Source organism: Tamandua tetradactyla, chromosome 14 (genome assembly GCF_023851605.1).
Source record: "Tamandua tetradactyla isolate mTamTet1 chromosome 14, mTamTet1.pri, whole genome shotgun sequence".
NCBI lineage: Eukaryota > Metazoa > Chordata > Mammalia > Pilosa > Myrmecophagidae > Tamandua > Tamandua tetradactyla.
In genome coordinates, this window is record NC_135340.1 from 1,222,219 (window position 1) to 1,242,114 (window position 19,896).

The 19,896-nt window shown below is 46.0% G+C and overlaps 1 long non-coding RNA gene across 1 annotated transcript; it reads right to left on the reverse strand.

Moving 5' to 3' along the window:
- Positions 1-13,221: 13,221 nt before the first annotated feature.
- Positions 13,222-17,112, reverse strand: LOC143654771 (uncharacterized). The gene is made up of 3 exons (XR_013161930.1): positions 16,844-17,112; positions 15,705-15,892; positions 13,222-13,480 (listed from the first exon to the last, which is right to left on the reverse strand). It is a non-coding gene; the product is annotated as an uncharacterized LOC143654771 (long non-coding RNA).
- Positions 17,113-19,896: the final 2,784 nt, after the last annotated feature.

Below are 19,896 nucleotides of genomic sequence, written 5' to 3' on the forward strand. Positions count from 1 at the left end.
CCCTAGCTCACTCCTCCTAGAGACCACTAACCTACTGGTCTCATCTCCTAGAGCTGCTGCAGCAAAGTATCGCATGCTGGGTGGCTCAAAACAGCAGAAATACACTCTCTCAGGGTCTGGAGCACCAAATCCAGAGGTCAGCAGGGCCGCGCTCCCCTGAGGGCTCTGGGAAGGAGATTTCCCTGCTCTTCCAGCCCCTCGCGGACCCCCACATCCTTGGCACGCCTTGACCCACAGCTGCATGGCTCCCCTCGCTGCCTCTGTGTTCACATGGCCTTCTCTGTGTCTCTGTGTCCTCTCCTCTTAAGGACACCAGCTGTGGACGAGGGCCCATCCTAGTCCAGTCATGAGGTCATCTCCAGCCTTAGTCATTGCATCTGCTGAGACCCAATCTCTAAATAAGATCTGATGCCCAAATCAGGTCACATTGTGAGGTGACAGGTGGGGATGCGTCTGGAGGGGCTGCTGTTGAGCCCACTGTGCCTGCTGAGCAATGTCGAGCAGAAAGAAGCTTTGCAGAGACACAGCCCAGTCCAGTGGGGCCTGGGTAGCAAAGTGTTTGGGAGCCAGGGTTCTCGAGTCCGGTGCCTGAGGTTGAATTCCTCATCTACCTCTTACTAGCCTGAGGCCTTAGGCAAGCCGTGCAGCCTCTGTGGGCCTCTGGCTTTTCCACATGGGATTGTTGTGAGGCTTACATGACTTATACATGCAACAAGTGCCCAAGACACTTTGCTGGTTAATATGAGGTAGCCCAGAAAACCGGGGAAGGCTGTTCGAATAGTGCTCCCTTATGCGATGGTGACCAACTGGGTGGAAGTGCAGTTCCAACTAAGTAGGTTTCACCTTCAAACCTTCCACCACTTTTCAGGAGTCAGAGGTTTGCAGAGCTCAGTGAGCCACACAGCAAGAACCTGAGCAAAACTTACTGTGCACGTGATGTACATAAACATTTTAAGAGGCACCACCTCTCTCCCCCCACTGTAAGTTTGTTTCTTAGTTCTCAAAGAGTCAATCAAAACAAGAGAACATAATTCATCATCGTAAAATAAATGTGACCCTATTAGGAAACATGGCACAGACTTTGTAGTTTAGTAAAATGGATATGGACTTTAGAGAGCGACCTCTTTTCAATCCAGATTCCCTTCTCATTTACTTCCTGTGCAATCGCAAGCAAATTACTTAACTTTTCTGACCTTCGGTTTCCTTATGGCTAAAATGAGGCTAAAAAAAGTTTTAAAAATTATTGGAAGGATTGAGATAACAGCGGAAACAAAAAGGGTCAGGCCCATTGTAGGTTACTTATTCAGCGGTAGCTTTTGCCCTTATCATTGTTTTCTATGATTATCACCTAATTTCTGTGATAAAGACCTATGAAAGCTCCCAGTCCCTAAAGGATGAAGTCCAGAGTGACGTTCAGGGCCTCTGGGAATCGGGTCTGCGTGTCCCCCCCTGTCCCCTGCCGTCACCATAACCCAAGTCCGAACCTGAACTGCTGGGGCAGTTGCTCAGATGTACCCTCTGCCCTTACACCTGAGGCCACGTCTGTCTGCGCCATCCTTCTCACTGCTTCTGCCTGGTGAAGTCTACTATTTGCATATAAAACATAATAGTCAACTTAGATAATAATAACAAATTAAATATGTACTGATCACCAGTTAAGAAACTGAAATTAAAGGCCACTGAGTACATTTTTTATCGGTATTTCTGATATTTATATTTCACAAGTACAGAAGCTGAGAACCCTTGTGCTGATGTGCCATCTCTGCCATGAAGAAACCAGCGAACGTTACCGTGACCTAAAAGCCAGAGCGACTCCTCATCGCTCTGTGGAGACCCTGTGGACAATGAAATATTCCACGTGATTCAGCCGTTATGGGCCTATGGCGAAAACCAGTAACAGTTTTTCAGTATTTTACATCTAAGGGTTCTTTTCTTCTATGTATTGCTTCTTTTCAAAATCGACTACATGGATCCTTTGTTTAAAGGTAAGTTTTCTTTTCTTTTTTTTTTTGGTGCCTTTTATGTCTTTTCTTGACTAGTCACAAAGAGCCACAAGGTGGCAGAAGGTGTTCCTTTTGATTGTAATAAGAAAACATTTTTTAAATAATTCAGTGGGAAACAGGATTTGGAAAACATAATAAAAAATTGTATTATAGACTTCATGGGTTAACGTGTTATATGAGTCTCCTTTGGTCCCACAATCAGCCAATTTGGCTTATAAGCTGCATTGTAGTAATAAAAACAACAATAGCAGCAACCACGAACATGCATGGAACTCTCTCTGTGCCCAGGCACCAGGCCGAGGGGTGCCCACATGCTACGTTGTCCAGTTGTTGCAGGGACCGGGCCCGAGCAGCAGACGCTGTGCTCTCCGCCTGCAGGGCTGGGCCGAGCGGCGAGGAGTGGCCGGCGGGCAGCAGGGGCCAGGCTGGAGCCAGGTGTGCTGGACTTCAGGACATGGGCATCCGGCCCCGCCGTGGGGAGCCCCGGCACTGGCAGGGCACTTCCAGCTTTCTGGATGCTAGCCGCTCTCCGATGGGATTAGTGTTAGATGTGTTGGTTTCAGATATTTTCAGATATTTCCAAGGTCATGCTTAATCCTTAGAGTCCCTATGGAATAAAGAGTTAATTAAGGACTTTATAGTTGTGTCAGACCTCTTCTATCTTTTCCCATTCAGTGTCATTTGACATTCTTGCCCTATATGCTGTGTCATTCTTGTTTAGAAAGTTTTATTCGGAAATCTTTGTCATGATTCTGGAGAAAATGTGGGATTTAGCCTAAATGATTGTTACATTTCTATAAATTCATTTATCTGGCCAGAAATGGCATCTTATGCTTATTTTAATTTAAGAAGAAAAGTAAATTCATATTGCCATTTTCCCCAAAGGATATTCAACACGATTCTGTACATTGAGCTTGAGATCAGATGGCCTCTCCTGCTGGGGTGCAGAGAGCAGAAAGGAGGGAGCTCTTGTTAGTTCCTTGGACTCTCTTTTTAATAAGCCCCCACGCACCCCGGTTGGAGACTCAGGCACCCCTCTCTCAAGCCATCTTCCCCACCAACCGATTGATCAAAATGGTTTTTGTCTCAACCAGTAATTAGATGTTAATAGAGAGGAATTTGGGGTCTTTCAGATTACAAACTGGGTTTGTAATCCTAGTTTGACTATTCATAAATTATGGCACTTTAGACAAATTATTAAACTGTATCCTTTAGTTTCTTCTTAATGAAAAAATAGGGATAATAGCAGTACTCCCATAAGCAGTGGTGTGCTGGCTTGTGTCTGTCTGTAAATCCCATAAAGTTTTCAGGAACTCTGCAAGCCATTGTTAAACACGGCCAACATTAAAAATTAAATTATGCAATTTAAGAAATTTATTATACTAAAGCAAAAGTAATAAATACTTAAAGCTCATCACTTCCTTATTATTTTATGATGATCTATGTCTTTGGGGTTATGTCTATTGTATGTGTGTTTGGGGAAATAATACAATGATGTGCTACTGCAATCTCTTCCCAGCTCCCGTGCTCGATGCCATCATGTTGGTAAAGCAATATTGGCCACCCATGGAAATCTTTGCAAACACAACTCAGTGCCCATAGAGTTGTAATGATAATATGTTAAAAATATATGTGTAAAAGTATGTAATTTATGGTATATATTTATGTATTAGCATGTCAGCATGTTAAACATAAATAACATAACACATAAATATATGATATATATATATAAACAAAACAGTGCTTGGCACTGTAAGTTCTCAAAATATGTTAGCCATTATTCTTTTTGAGTTGTGTTTAATTTTTCTTCTATTCTTTCCTTTAGTTTTGCTTGTTTCCTTCTTTCCTGTTTCTCTTTCCTCCTGACTCTCAACCAGAAGGAGTGTTATGGGAAAGATGATAATCGTTCTAGTTCCTGTTCCTTTCCTCCTGCTATCTTCTGACTTGACTTTAAGACTTTCCCTCTCACCCAGCTCAGAATCTCCAGCACCAAACAAGCTGCCATGTGGCAGCCTCCAGCAGCCCCTGCTCTCTAGGGAGGCAGAGAGGCTACAACAGAAGCTACGAAGACACACTCGCACGTGCAGATTCTCCCTTCTATTCGGTCTGCTCTCTTATACCCAGTTTGGTTCTGGAAAGTCAGAGCTGCCCTTAGGAACCGTGTCACAGCTTCGATGCCATTCCCCTGCCACTTTTAGACCTGTTGCCTTCCTTACGTGGCCCCAAGATTCACTAAAAGGTTTTAGAAAAGTCCAGGGGAGCACTTTGCTTTAATGGCCCCAAGCACAACACTAGACTACTCTGTGAGGAGCGATGCAAACAACAGGACTGCTAAGGTCTGCATTTACTCCCAGTTCCGGCTGCTCTTCAGCTTTGCTCTTACTCCTCCATGTGGCCCAGTACAAGCCTTCCTGTGTGGCAGCTGTCAAGTGGCTCTCGCTTGGAGAACCAGATAGCCAACCTGTTTGTCAATCTAATGTCCTGCTTTGGTTCGTTCTACAATTAGAAATCCCTCTGCCCCATGGCCTGATTCAGTTTTCATTAATTTTCCCTTTAAGGAAGAACTTTTGAGATTTACTTTTACCATGGCTTGGCTGTGTTCTATTTTAAATTATAGGTTACCCTTTGCCCTAATTCAAACTAACAATAACACCTGAATTTTTGAGTTGGAGTTGAGCATATAAAAATACTGACTCTCTATAGTATAGTTACCTATAATTGCACTTGATAGTAAACAGAGTCCAGTAGAGTAAAAAATGGAGCGAGACCATTCAGGGATTTTTATGCATATGACTTTCGTCACATTACCTAATGACCCTGCTCTCTAAGGTCAAGAGTCTACAACTAGCCCTTCTATTTATGCCACTGGGGCAAAACTGTCTGAATAGTAAGCTTATACCTTCAAATAATTGCAGAAAAAATGGAATTCCAGGGTAAAACTTTGCTTTAATGATATTGCCCCCTAAAAGTTAAAAGAAGTTGTTTTATACTTCTACCTCAGGATTTTGCTGTCCAAATCGTCTTAAATAGACTATAGGTTGGCATCAACTATCCTCTGGGGCATTTTGGTTGTTTTTAGGTTAAAGATTGTTCACCACCCTCACAAGCGGCCCTCACAGGACTAACTTAATTGTCTAACAGCCTCCGGGATGTCACAGCTGCAGAGCAGATGGTCAGTCCAGCAGAGGGGTCCACCTCCTAGTCCAGCAGAGGGGTCCACCTCCTAGTCCAGCAGAGGGTCCACCTCCCAGTCCAGCAGAGGGTCCACCTCCTGGTCCAGCAGAGGGTCCACCTCCTAGTCCAGCAGAAGGGTCCACCTCCTAGTCCAGAGGGGTCCACCTCCTAGTCCAGCAGAGGGTCCACCTCCTAGTCCAGCAGAGGGTCCACCTCCTGGTCCAGCAGAGGGTCCACCTCCTAGTCCAGCAGAGGGTCCACCTCCTGGTCCAGCAGAGGGTCCACCTCCTAGTCCAGCAGAGGGTCCACCTCCTGGTCCAGCAGAGGGTCCACCTCCTAGTCCAGCAGAGGGGTCCACCTCCTAGTCCAGCAGAGGGGTCCACCTCCTAGTCCAGCAGAGGGGTCCACCTCCTGGTCCAGCAGAGGGGTCCACCTCCTAGTCCAGCAGAGGGTCCACCTCCTGGTCCAGCAGAGGGGTCCACCTCCTAGTCCAGCAGAGGGTCCACCTCCTAGTCCAGCAGAGGGGTCCACCTCCTAGTCCAGCAGAGAGGTCCACCTCCTAGTCCAGCAGAGGGGTCCACCTCCTAGTCCAGCAGAGGGGTCCACCTCCTAGTCCAGCAGAGGGTCCACCTCCTAGTCCAGCAGAGGGTCCACCTCCTGGTCCAGCAGAGGGTCCACCTCCTAGTCCAGCAGAGGGTCCACCTCCTAGTCCAGCAGAGGGGTCCACCTCCTAGTCCAGCAGAGGGTCCACCTCCTAGTCCAGCAGAGGGTCCACCTCCCGGTCCAGCAGAGGGGTCCACCTCCTAGTCCAGAGGGGTCCACCTCCTAGTCCAGCAGAGGGTCCACCTCCTAGTCCAGCAGAGGGTCCACCTCCTGGTCCAGCAGAGGGTCCACCTCCTGGTCCAGCAGAGGGTCCACCTCCTAGTCCAGCAGAGGGGTCCATCTCCTGGTCCAGCAGAGGGATCCACCTCCTGGCCGCATCCGCTTACACACCGCACAGCTCTCGCTTTTCATTCTGTGCATTTACATCCACTTCTATTTATTTGCAGCTGAGAGCTCAGAAAAACTGCCTTCCATCTTCGCTCCCCTTAGCCCTGTAGAGATTTGAAATCCGTGTGGAATGAAAGCCAGTGGCATGACTTCCCCATTGTCGAGATACAGGAGAGGCCCGGGCTGGGAGGACAGGCGTGGCGATGTGTTTGAATGGGGGCGCCTGCTGCCAGGTCACAGGACCCTGCTGGGTGCATCAGGCGGCCTGGCCCATGCGGCAAGGCTGAGGAATACGCCCAGCGAGGCATGTCAGCTCCGCTGCTGCAGGAAATGGTGCTTGGTGTCACGCGACACAGAGTTTACACAGACAGGTCCGTAGCTTGTTTCTTCTGTTTTGTGGCCTAATGTGAGAGTAAGAGCACGCTACATCCAGGTATTTATGATTTCCATTCATGAATTACTGAGTAAAGCTATCAAACCTGTTATTTTCTCCTTTATACTATGAAGATCAAATGACATTTCTCTTTTAAATCATAAGATATCCTCCTGTGTAAAATATAATGCAATCAAACAATACTCTACCCCAAAGCATATGTCCCAAAGGACAGGCTATCTTTAGTAGAAGTTTCTTCCATCCTAACCCAGAATTTTAATAGTATTATGAGTTCAATATTGTATTTCATGACTGTAGAATTTATCCCAAGTGCATCGCTTTGTCTTTACTTCCTTTAGATGGCATTTCTGTCTCGTGGCAGTTCTGCTTCTTGGTTTGGAGGGGAGTAGGTGTGAGCCACTTGTAGTCATTCTATTCCTTTTTGATTTAGGTTCGTGTTACCTGACTGGTCTATCACTCTTACATCCTCAGGCAGGCTGGCAGATTACTTGTAGACTCTGCATCTTACACTAAAGCTGACAGAAACTGAGAGAAACACTTTGCGACTACTGGGGAAAATGTTATAATTGGATTATAACTTTTCTTCCAAAGGGAAAATGCCATTTAAACATGGGAAGAAGTCTGGAATATCTATCCTAGGGAGGAGGAGCGGGTGGATGCGTTATAAACTGACAGCTCTCGATAATCCTCAGCGAAATTAGAACACTCCCCAGGAAGAAAGTCTTAACATGGAAACAGAGAAAATATATGTATTTTCCTTTGATGAACCTCTCCTGTTCTCATAGAAATGACACAGGGGAGTTGTAAAAATTCCATCATGGTCTCGGAGGTCAGAAACATGGTTGGCTACATTGTCAGTTTGTGGACGTCCATTCCAAGATCCCTTCAGGACTCAGGCTGCAGTGTCTCTGGGGCTTTCCTTCTTCCTCCCAGGAAGGGAGCAGGGCTGGCTGCGGGGAGCGCCCCGTGCTTCCATTTGGACGCCCGGTTGTTGGGACCTCAGGAACTCCAGACAGAGGAAGGAGAGGGAAGGGCTGAGGCGGCCAGCAGGGCCAGCAGCCCCAGGCCCCGGGAAGAGCCGACCTGACGCAGGCAGAAGGGACGGTGTCGCGGCTATGCCACCAGGGAGCCCGGGACCGAGGCGAAGGCCATGTCCGCAGAGGGATGCTGGCCCGGCAGCAGCTTCCTTCCTCCATGCAAACCCAAACCAGTGAACCCAAAGCTGCTCCTGTTCTCAGAGCCCTGCAGTCCGTGGGTGACGGCCGGACCTTTACTGCACTAGGCTGTGACGATAAGCCCCGGGCCCGGCGGTGGCAATATTCTTAAAAAGTGAAACAATATTTAAAGGATTTGTTAGCTGCTCCTTGATATAAGACATGATTCTACAGAAATTCTGGTTCACTTTGACAAAATGCAGGGATTATTAAGATTAACCGAGCAAAATAATTCTAAAATTAAGCAAAAAAAAAAAAAAGTTATATGCATCTTACTGAGGGGAATCAGAACTCAGAGTCCAAAGGAGGTATTTTTTTTTTACAAAAGCAGGGAGGAATATAAAAATAGAAATTTGAGCAGCGGCTTACAGCGATTTTGTATCATTTAGATTGAGAACAAATTGTGCCATAGCACGTATGATTGGGAAAGAACATATCCTGCTCGAACGGGAGCCTGGGGGAAAGTGATTAATGAGGCACTTTTGAAGAAAACATGCCTTCCGGAAGACAAATGGGACACGATCAATGAAATAGTTGTAAATGGTGAATGTTAGAATTCAGGAAAGAAATCTGGACCAACACACAAATTTAAACTTGCATGTGAACTGAAGAGGCGAGCTCCCTGAGGGTCGGTGCTCCTCTCGGGCTCTGTGGGCAGAGACCGGGGCTGACCATGTCTCAGTGCTTTCATGTTCAGCACGGATAAACCATAGCGTCCACTGATCTAAACTTGAAGTTATTTTGCCTTTGCATGTGTTCAATGTGTTTAAAAACAAACAATAAAGAGCTCAAAGAAAAATCACCCACCTAAAACCTTCAAGTTTTGAAAAATGGAGTACGTGAGTGAATGTTTAAGGATATGGTAATTTTTATTCACCTAGAAACTGGGCTCTAAGACGAAGGAGGGGCCGCACAGCACCTCTGGGGACCGTAAAAGAGGTGTTTGCCCATCAGGGGCATGAGGTAGGAAATGCTCAGCTCATTCCTGTTTTTAAAAAAATTTATTTTGTCTTAATATATAGTAAATATTTTCTATAACTAGCCAATACATATTTTCTATTGAAGCTGTCTTAAGTGGTATTAATCACAGTCACAAAGCTGGTGCTGATGACCACCACCGTCCATCGCCAGGACATTCTCATGACCCCAAACAGAAGCTCCCTTCCCATTAAGCAATAACTCCCCATTTTCCTCACCTCCCCCCACCCCCTGGGAACCACTAGGCTACTTGACATCTCTATGGATCTACTATTCTAGATGTTTCATGTAGATGGAATCTTACACTATTTCCTTTCCCATCTTGTTGGTCCCACATCTGATGAGCAGAGTGGGTATGGTGCTGGGAGCTGTGCACCCCAGAAAGGGATGTTCCTCAACTCCATCCATTCCTATGGGGGGAACCCCCCCCCCCCGTTGTAAGTAGAACCTTTCGATGAGGTAATTTCAGTCAAAGTGTGGCCCAGTCCCATTGAGGTGGGTCTCAATCCTGTTATTAGAGTCCTTTACAAGCAGGATGAAATCCAGACAGAAAGAGAGAAAGCCATGGGAAGACAAAGCTGAAGGTCAATGGAACCTGGAAGAGAAGGCGAGGCCAGGAGCGGCCGCCATGTGCATTGGTGGGTGATAGAGGAGCCAGAACCCGGGGTCACCAGCAGCAGCCCCGGAGCGCCAGTCTTCAGGAGGAAGCTAGAACACACTACCTCAATGACACCTTGATTTGGATCTTTCCCGAGCCTCCAGACCATGAGCCAATACATTCCCACTGTACTGTATTTGCTTGAGGAGCCAAGGAAACTGGAACAGTAGATGTGTGACCCTTTATCATGTCCCTTACCTTCTCCTGTCGCTGCCCCTGCCCCCACAAGCCCGTGTGGCCACTAACGAAGCATACATTAGCGTGACTGTCTCAATGTCCAGGACAGCTGTAAGAAAACACCACTGGTTAAAGCTGGTTAAACAGGAAGTTTTTGGATCACAGTTTGGAGGGTAGGAGTCCAAAATCAAGGTGTTGGCAGGGTCAGGCTTTCTCCAAAGTGTGTGGCACCCCCACGATGGCTTCCTGCAGTCCAGGACTCAGGCTCTGTCTCTGTCGCAGGATCGTCTGCCTCTCCGTTTCCTATTGCGGCTTCTACTGACTGATGTGTCCCAATTTCCTCAGTCATAGTAGATTAAGGCAGGGGAGAAGGCAGTGACAGGAGAAGGTAAGGGACATGAAAAAGAATCACACAAATTTGGATCTCACCCAAATAAGCTCTTCATAGGTCCTATTAACAACTAAGTTCACACCACAGGATGGAGGTTAAAGACCTCATTTATAAGCGTGTTTCTTCAGCAGTTCAAATCATGGCCCCATGACATCTTCAAGTCCGAACCCAGGGCCCTGCAAGTGTGAATCATTTGTAAACACGAGCTTCAAAGATCCCATTTAGACAAGGCCAAATCGAACTAGGATGGACCCTAATCTCGTACGACTCTAGCCCTTATGAACGAACATTTCGATGTGGGAGTTCAAGCCGCAGGAGGAGACATACAGAGATGGACCTCCATGTGCCGCAGGCAGGGACAGGTCATCAGCAAGCTGCCACCAGAATGCCGCAGTCTTCAGAGGAGGTGTGCCTGACGATGCTTTGATTTCGGACTTCCAGCCGCCAAGCTGTGGGCCGATAAATTACTGTGAAAGTCAACCAGTTCGCAGGATTTGATAGAGCAGCCCTGACAAACTAAGACGGTATTACAAGAAAAAAGAGGATTCAGGAACCCTCCAGCAGGGGAGGTGACCACACTTGTCCTTGCTCACAGGGTTTGTTCCTACCTTTGACCTGCTCTGGGGAGGCACCTGCAAGGGGAGCCTCGACCAGAACCTCAGGGGACAGTGGGCCATCCACTCTCGGGCTTGTGCGCTGGACACTGGGAGGTGTTCGTCCCTTGGTTTTAACAGGTCACGCCTCCCCCACTTTCACGGAAAGCAGACAACTGGACTCAAGGACTCAAGTGTTACTGAAACCAAAGAACACACACAGCCAGCCACCAGCTCTCCACCATATTTACCATGCCCCAGAATCTAGCATTTCTCATTGAAAAAAATAATTAATGCCATATGCAAAGTTGCCTAGCCAATAATAAATGGATATTTCTTTCTCATTATAGAAAGAGTGCTAAACTTAAAATGTGCAAATGCATGAACTGGCTCAATCATTACTTTTTCTTAAATGAAAAAGGAAATTTATGCAGATTAAATATAATTTTTCATTGACACTTCGTTTGGAATTTTCATAAAGAAATGAAACATTTTATATTTACAAATGCATTTGTAATACTAAGGTTTTCCAAAACTTCCTAATACAAATGTACCATTTTATAAATGTAATAAATGTAATGAAAATAATATGCAATAGTTTGTTCTCTATGCCTAAGAACTATAAAATAAGTAATAAACAGAAGTCAAATTAATCATGAAAATGTAAGTGCGGCTATCACCCTTTAAATAGATACTAGACAAGATGTTTACATTCTGCTTTCAATCCAAGTATAGAGGGAGAAATCTGAATTATATTAAAGGTTCAATTTTCAATAACAAAATAAAGATAAATAAACCATCACAGACCAACATTAATTCCGATTCTTTAGGAATCCCAGACTCCCCTCTGGGAAGCTTTACCACAGGGGTGAATGTCAACTTTTCTATAACACTTATGTTTGAACCTGTGAAGGTTTTCTTGAAGTAAGTAGGGGGTAATTTCACATAAATTTTATTTGCAGAGCCTCAAACAACAATTAATTGTTGAAAAATATCTATAGTATTGCTTATCTTAGAACTCAATGTCTTTGAGGGGAAGGAAAATTATGTAATTGTTTATTGTACCAAAAATGCCACCCCATTAGAAATACTTTAGTAAGGTTATTACAGGAAAGAGCTCTAACTTAGTTAATATGAAGACAAAAGATTCTGTACTTAATTTTCAGTAAATTATGCTGCATACATTTACAAGTTTTTCTTAAAATTCCCCAAATTTTGATCAATGAAAATAACAGCTGCACTGTATGTGTTAGCGGGCCGCGTGCAGATTCAGCGGCCACCTGAAATTTAGTGTTCAGCAGCTTTCTTAGGCTCACCCAGACTTCACCTCGCCAGGGATAAGTAATGTGGGAGCTGGTAAGTTCTAATTCATCCAGTTGCCATTTTTACTTCAGATATTTTGTAGTATTTATTTATTTAACTTTTAAAAATTATATAATGTAACATATATACAAAGCAAAGAAATAAAAAAAAGCGATAGTTTTCAAAGCACTCTTCCTCAAGCAGTTACAGGACAGCTCCCAGAGCTTGTCATGGGCCACCATACCATCCTCTCAGATTTTCCTTCTAGCTGTTCCAGAATACAGGAGGCTGGAAGGAATAAATGTTTTTTTTTTTTAGCATCACAATCAACTTTTTTTTTCTTTTTTATGAAAAATGACACATATACAAAAAAAGCAATAAATTTCAAAACACAGCACAACAATTAGTAGTAGAACAGATATCAGAGTTTGGTATGGGTTACAGTCCACAATTTTAGGTTTTTACTTCTAGCTGCTTTAGGACACCGGAGACTAAAAGAAATATCAACGTGCTGATTCAGCAATCATACTCATTGTTAAACCCGACCTTCTCTGTATAACTCTACTAGCACCTTTAGTCGTTCTCCCACTCTTCAGGGGTATTTGGTGTGTGGCATTTGTTTTAAAAGGTAATATTCCTTCTGGAAATACTACATGAAAAACAACCAGAAGTTTTTAGCCTCGGGGAGATTGGATCACGGCTGGGAAACATTGGAGATTTAAAGCCTTCTGTATTAATTAGGGTTCTCTAGATAAACAAAATCAACAGGGAACACTTGCAAATACAAAATTTATAAAAATATCTCACGTGACCGCAGGAACGCAGAGTCCAAATCCACAGGGCAGGCTGTGAAGCCGACGACTCCGATGGAGGGTCTGGATGAACTCCGCAGGAAAGGCTCGCCAGCCAAAGCAGGAATGGGGCCTGTCTCCTCTGAGTCCTCCTTAAAAGGTTTCCAGTGATTCAATTTAGCATCACTAATTGTAGAAGACACTCCCCTTTGACTGATTACAAATGGAATCAGCTGTGGATGCAGCTGACGTGATCATGACCCAATCCTATGAAATGTCCTCATTGCAACAGGCCAGTACTTGCCCAATCAGATAAACAGGCACCACAACTTGGCAGAGCTGACACATGTCCCTAACCATGACACCTTCCTTGACCAAATCCCAGGAGACACAGCCACCTCCTCCGTCTTTATTTCCTGGTTTCTTCTTGAGGGTTCTGCTTTGCTTCATGTTGTATATGGATGGGGAAAAAATGTCCAGCAATTTTTAAGTTCAATCAGAATATCAAATAATTGTGGCTGCAGGACTATTTTTTTTCAGCTTTTATAAAGGGAATTGATTAAGATGACAAATTACAATTCTAAGGCTGTGAAAATGTCCAAGTTAAGGCACCAACAAGAGGCTACCTTCTCTGAAGAAAGGCTGATCACAGCGGGGGATCCTGTGTCACACGGGAAGGTGACATCTGCTGTCTTTCTCTCACAGCCTTCGCCTCTCCGGGTGCCAGGGGCCTCCTCTCTGAGTTTCTGTCTCCAGGCATCTGCTCTCTGTGCCGGGCAGAAGTAATTCTTGAAAGAAGCTACGACCTAAAGAAGCTATACAAACAGGGATTAATCAATTTACAGAAAAAAATTTCAAGTTAGACATAGAAAGAGGCAAATCTTGCGCAGAGGCAAGATTTATATGACTTCTTATTAAAAATATCACAGTATTTTTGATGATTCAATAGCAATTTGAGCACAGGAACAAAGCTAGATTGGATAATGGATTATCTTATCAAAAATTGTTTCCATAATGCCTTATGATTATCTAAGAAATATCCCTGGTCTCCCTTTCCAAAATGCAGGTAACACCTACTTGTGTTCATCTGAGATTTTCTGAGCACAAAACATTTGAACCTTGATATACCTACAATTTTTAGCCCACATGACCACCGGAATATATGAACAACATATTTTTCTGACTCTTTCCCACACATAATAGATTTAGAATGGAAAAAAAATCATCTTTTTCCATAAGCAAGAATATCTTCCATTCTTCAAACTTAAATCTATACCAGTCTATTTTCTCTTCATCTAACCCATCCATTTCCTGAAGAAGGATTCATCCTAACACACCATAAAGTATAAAATGAGTGGGTGAATAATAAAATGAAAACAATAGCTATAGTTATAATATCTATAACAGAAATAATAAAAGTCACAGATTTCAAATCCCTTTCAGGATAACTATTCCTTTTCCTACCCTGTGCTCTAAACACAGAGAAAGTTAAAATTGTGGAACTAATTTCGCGAGTGGAGTCATGACTGGGGCATTTTTGAAAAAGGAATGCCAAACTGTTCTTCAAATGACAGAAGAACCAAGAGAGAAATGGAACTAAAGTTGGAGTAGAAAGAAATCCCTGTCACTAAGAGATTGATACCTTCATTTATTCTCCTAATTATTTCAACCAGAAATCTCTTCTTTCATACACCACCTTAGTCGACCCAGTGTATTGCTCCTCTGTGATTGAATACTGAATCCCTCCTATGTTTTCTCGTACCCGTATCCATAGATTACTAATTTCATTCCTCGTGTCCTCCCAATTTATATATAGGGTGAAATTTACATACCCATTATAAGAAGTGGCAAAAAAATATCTACAATATTCCATGGCCCATACTTTGCCTTAAGAAAGAATTAAAGGTGAAAACTGTTCCCAAAGACTCATGTAACTGCAGCCCATTGCCTTCAGGCGAGCACATCCCGAAACCAGCAGCCTAAAGGGCCACATTTGGAGCATCTCAGAGCCCATAGGCCTGACCCTGGGAGAGCCACATTAAGTGTGTCCCAGGACAACTGAACGTTTAAACAGTTCTAACGTAATGTGCTATATTCCAATAGAATCAGGTCTGGCAGCTTCTAACCCATTTGTATCCTGAAGCTCCCTCATTCGGTGTGTTTCTTAGCATAGATTCATGAGAAGTCACCATCTTTTTAAGTCAAGGCATTTACAGTACATCCTGTAATTCAACAGAAGAGCACAAATCTAACACTTTTTCAAAGTATCTGTGGAGAAGGACTATTTTTTAAAATTCCCTGTCACAGTCCAATAGTGCAATGAAATATAATAAAAATAGATGAAGACAGTCATTTCTTATTACTTATGGTAGCTTTGTTCTTTAAAGTTCCTGCAGAAACTGAACTGGTGGATACTGAAGCAATGTTCCCCGGGAAAACACATGGCAGGTTCCTGTGAGTCTGGGTCACATTGTTTTGTCAACTGATCAACACATGAGCGTGTTTTGTGGGCACTTCTGTTTAAAACCCCCTGGTTCATATGTGGTGTTGGCTCGTTAGCACTGAACTCAGACAGCAGCACATGGATGAAGCACGCGGAGTTCTCTGTAAGGCCCAGCACAGCCTTCTTGCACTCAGGGACTCCAGACAGCTCGTCAGCCCTACTCCTCAGGTCCATTTTAAGCAGCAAAATCACCAGCAAATAACACAAAAATGCAAAAAAGGCTGACATTAAATATACTGCAGAAGGACTCTTGTCTGTAGTAGGAGAACCAAAACAAGGGCTCAGCGGGGAGCGTGCATGCTGGGGAGGCGGATTTTCACCAGGACCGCCCTCCTTTGTTTGAGCACACGTTTGTAGTGAGCGGAAGTCATTGAACCCCCTCGGGATACAGTTTATGTCTCCAACCCCTGTTACATTAAATATTTCTACTATCAAAACTGTAGATTTGAAAGTAAAAACGATATCTATCTGTGATTTTCTGAGTTATCTTCTTTTCTGGTGTGACTTTTAGGATGAGGTGATCAAGCACAGCATACCTGCAGGCAGTTAAAATCAGTCTTGAGTAAGCAGTGGTGAAATGCCCATGCTCTGACCCACTTTAAGAAGGTAATAGGACAAAAGAACAAAATTTCAAAGAAGAGTGCCAAGAGAAGCGACGAACGTTGCTGGTGTTGCACTGCCAGAAGAAATCAAAGCGCGACATTCCTGCCCAGATCACCAAGAACTGGAGAATTGATCAAATAGTTACCAAACAGTTAGTGTTTGCATAATTAAAACATTTCTCTAATTTTCACAGAAGAAAAACTTTGAAAGTTTCTACCAAACATAATAATAACAATAACAATTTAGAACATTTGTGATGACTTGTCTGGTAAAAGGGCCCCGTGGACATTTTTAGACTGTGGAGATATTTGAAGGCTGCTAGATGAGACCCCAAAAGAAATAAGGCTTGGACAGGAGAATACAGTCAGCCGTCCAATGTGCTACATGCATCAGATCTTGAAAGCTGAGTCTGTTTGAAGACTGATTTAATAAGAACTATAGCACCATTTAAATCCTTCGATCTATTAGAGAAAAATGTGCCCCAAGGAAACGCTTGGTGGCCTTAGCAGGCTGCTTTCCTTCTATGGAGCTCAGTCTCTTCGTTTATACAGTAAGGGGATGAGTTTTCGTTCTATGCTATAGAGTTTAGGGGTTCCCTGGCTACACCTCAGGGGCCCCTGAGGGCCAGCGGTGAGAGGGAGTCACGGGGGGTCTCCTATTTCCCCTCTGCCTCCATCAGAGTTCCACCTGTAGAGGTGAAAATATGTAGGTCTGAAAATTACCGTGTCAGATGATCTTAAGGACTGGTCAGTTTCAACACGCGAATCTATGAACTGTCCCCTTTGGGTAGCTCAGCAGAGTGCAATTTGTATACCCGTTAAAAGGAGTGACACAAAAATGTTTACAATAAATAAGGAGACATGAAAACAAGAAACTCAAAAAGGCTTTCATGCAAGCGAAAAAGGGATATAAATATATTTAAAAACAGGGGAAGTGTTCATTCTGGAAACATGCATCAGTTCATAACAAAAATGTTTTCAGTTGTAAAATTTCTTGAAACTCTTAAGTTTTTAATTATGTATGACCAAAATATAGAGATCTATAAGTCAATATTTCCGTCGTAAAACTTTACATTTTAGGACGGTGATTGGGGCCGGGCCCACGGCGGGTCTGCTGGGCTCTCCCCTCCCTTCAGGTCTCGCTGCTTCCAGCTTCTGGCTCCAGAACTTCCTCAGCTTCTGAGGCTTTCTCTGTGTCCTCTGAATTTCAGCCCCTTACAAAGCATTCCAGTAAGAAGATGAACCCCTGAACGAAGGGGGTCCCACCGTAAGCGCCAGCTGACCCAAAGACCCCACGGGCAATGGGCCCACCCACGGGGCTGGATTAGCCTGAGCACATGCTTTTCTGGGGCACACACGGCCTCAAACCATCACAAGGATAGCAACAGTGTATCCTCGTTTATGACAACATGTTTAACAGTAGCTCTGTCATTCTTAGTTAACATTTAGTTTATGGGACCAACTGTATTTTTATTTCAGTGTTTAGGCTTAATCAGAACTTCTGAAACTTAAATTTCTATTTGGGGAACATTTTCTTTAACTTTCCCTAAAATAGCATGGGGTTCTCCTCCCTTCTGACTTCACCCACTGTTGAATTATCGGTCCAAGTCGTCTTGTAAATTGTGTCCGGCTCCCAGAGTAACAGGAACGACAGGGTCTCCGGTTAGGTTCCCAGGAAGCAGAATCTGTGGTGGGGATTTGGGTATCATCCCTCAGAGGATCTGGGTGGTTTTCAGGAAAATCCTCTGAGGGATGAGGGCGGCGGGGTGAGGAAAGAGAAGGAGCTGAGCAAGGAGGTGGCATGAGGGAAAGTCAAGCTTTGGCCTGCTCTGCTGTGGCATGTGTGTGTGCACATGTACATGTGTGTGCACGCGTATGTGTGCACATGTACGTGTGTGCACGTGTGTGCATGTGTGTGCATGCCTGTGTATGTATGCACTTGTGTGCGTGTGTGCGCGCACGTGTGTGCATGTGCGCGTGTGTGCGTGTGTGTACGCATGCCTGTGTGCGTGTGTGTGTGGGCACGTGTGGGCACGTGTGTGTGCATGTGCGCGTGCGTGTGTATGTGGAGGGGAGGATGCTCTGCGGTGTGAATCACGTGCAGCACTGTCCTGCCTGGAATGGAGCATCACACACGCCCCAGGGAAGGGTTCCGGCCTCGGAAGTGTCCTGGCCACAGGACTGGAAGGGAGCCCGGGATGGGCACAGGCGTGGTCCGGGCCATCACGGCCAGCACGTCCATGACACACCAGCCCACAAGCGCTCCACCCGCTGGCCTCTCACATCCCCGTACTCTCCATCTAGGCACATCTGCAGGATTCGCGTAGGTTACGACTTCTGGGGAAGCTTCCAGAGGGCAGGGGAGGGAAACAAAGAAGGTTTCTCCTTGGGCAGATGGCCCTGGGGCCATCCATGACACTCATTTCTCTTCCTTGGCTCATCTTCGGTTTGGCAGAATGGCTCAGCACGCCATCGCTGAGGGATATCGGCTCCTTCTCACCAGGCCTGATACATCTGTGGCCGTTCTCGCCCACGTGCAGGACGATGGGCCTGGGAGAACCCAAGGCTGCCTCACGAGATCACCTGGGTGCCAAATCCATTCCTTCCTCCGTTCTGCAGCCGGCCTGCCTCCTCAGGGCGCTCCTGCCCGGCCGCCGCTGCGGCACAAGGAGTTCCAGTGCCGGGGGCAGCCGCAGCCGGAGGCTTATGGGGTCTTTGGAAGGAAGCCCCCCTGTGAGCGGGGCCTTGGACCCACAGGGCGCGGCAACGAGAAGCACAGACTCCCCAGGGGCTCTCGGGGGATGATGGAAAACAGAGCGACGGGGGCGCATCGTTCCATTTGGTATTAAGTGAAGACATCATATCAGGACAAAAAACAACAATTTGACCATCTTGCTTGCTGCAGAGGGCAGAACAAAGAGGACCCCGAGCAGCAGTTAGAGAAAGGCAGATTCCAGCAAGGTTTGGGGGAAGGAGCCCAGTTGCCGGGTGTTTCCTCGGAAGGTGAAGGTCTCCGGGCATGTCCAGGCGGCCGCGGGACCGCGAGGCAGAGGCGGGTGTGGCGGCCCCGGCGCAGGGCCCCGCAGGCGGCGATCTCATCCGCGCTCCTCGTAGGTTTCCGTGTCTTGCATGAGTCGGGAGAGCAGTTCTAGTTACTTCTTGGGTCATTTCAGGACACCTCGACTTTGAAATGTGTGTGACTTACGCTGGATGGAAAACGGTTTCCTTTTCTGCAAACGCCGCTTTCCCAGAGCCGCGGGGAGCATCTGCTGCGGGGCCTGCCCGCCCCCTCGGCAGGGCGCCCCATTCCCGCGCGGGCGGGCGCTCGGCGCCGCGTTTAGAAGCCCCCGCCGCGCTGCAGGCAGGGAGGGCACCTTGGCGCAGGGGACGCCTCCTCTTTAGGGGCCGAGTCTAAAGCGCCGGCAGCAACGGGGTTCCTGGGGAGCCCGCATTGCACACACCCCCGGCCGGTCCAGCTGCGGAGGACTGAGCTCTGAAAGAGGCCGCTCCCCAGCACTTCAAGGAGAGCCATGGTTGAGTTCTATTTAAGTCAAGGTTTTCTTCTAAGGGGGACTAGACGGGAAGTAGGTTGGGGGTAGGTGGGGGTGGACTGGAAAAACACGGAGCCTTTTCTTAGAACTAAAACTGTTATGCAACCCCTCGCGCTCACCGGCCGTGGTTGCCCTGGATTTCTTCCCGCAAGGCACCATTTCAGACACAAAAATAGCGTTTAGATCAATGAAAACTAGGCTTGACTTTGCGTGTCAGAGGAGTTTGTTGGGAAGTTCTTCCGTCCTCGGCCCTCACCGGGTCTTCCACACCAGACTGATTGTGCACGTTTTGCACAGTTGTCTCTCTCAACTCTACGAGGCTTTCCCTCCATTTCCCTTCCTCAGAAGTCAAACCAGGCCGCATAGGAGCGGGCCTGGGAAAGCAGGTCTCTGCGGGCTGCGGCTCGAGGGAAGGACCACAGCCCCAGGTCTCCCCAACGCCACATTATCTCCCAGATGATGCTTATTAGCCACTGCTTTGGGGTAAGTCAGTTGTGTCCAGTGATTCTGGGAAATGACAAATATGCTTCTGGGAGGAGTCACATTTTAAAATGTAATGTATATGTAAGAAGCTT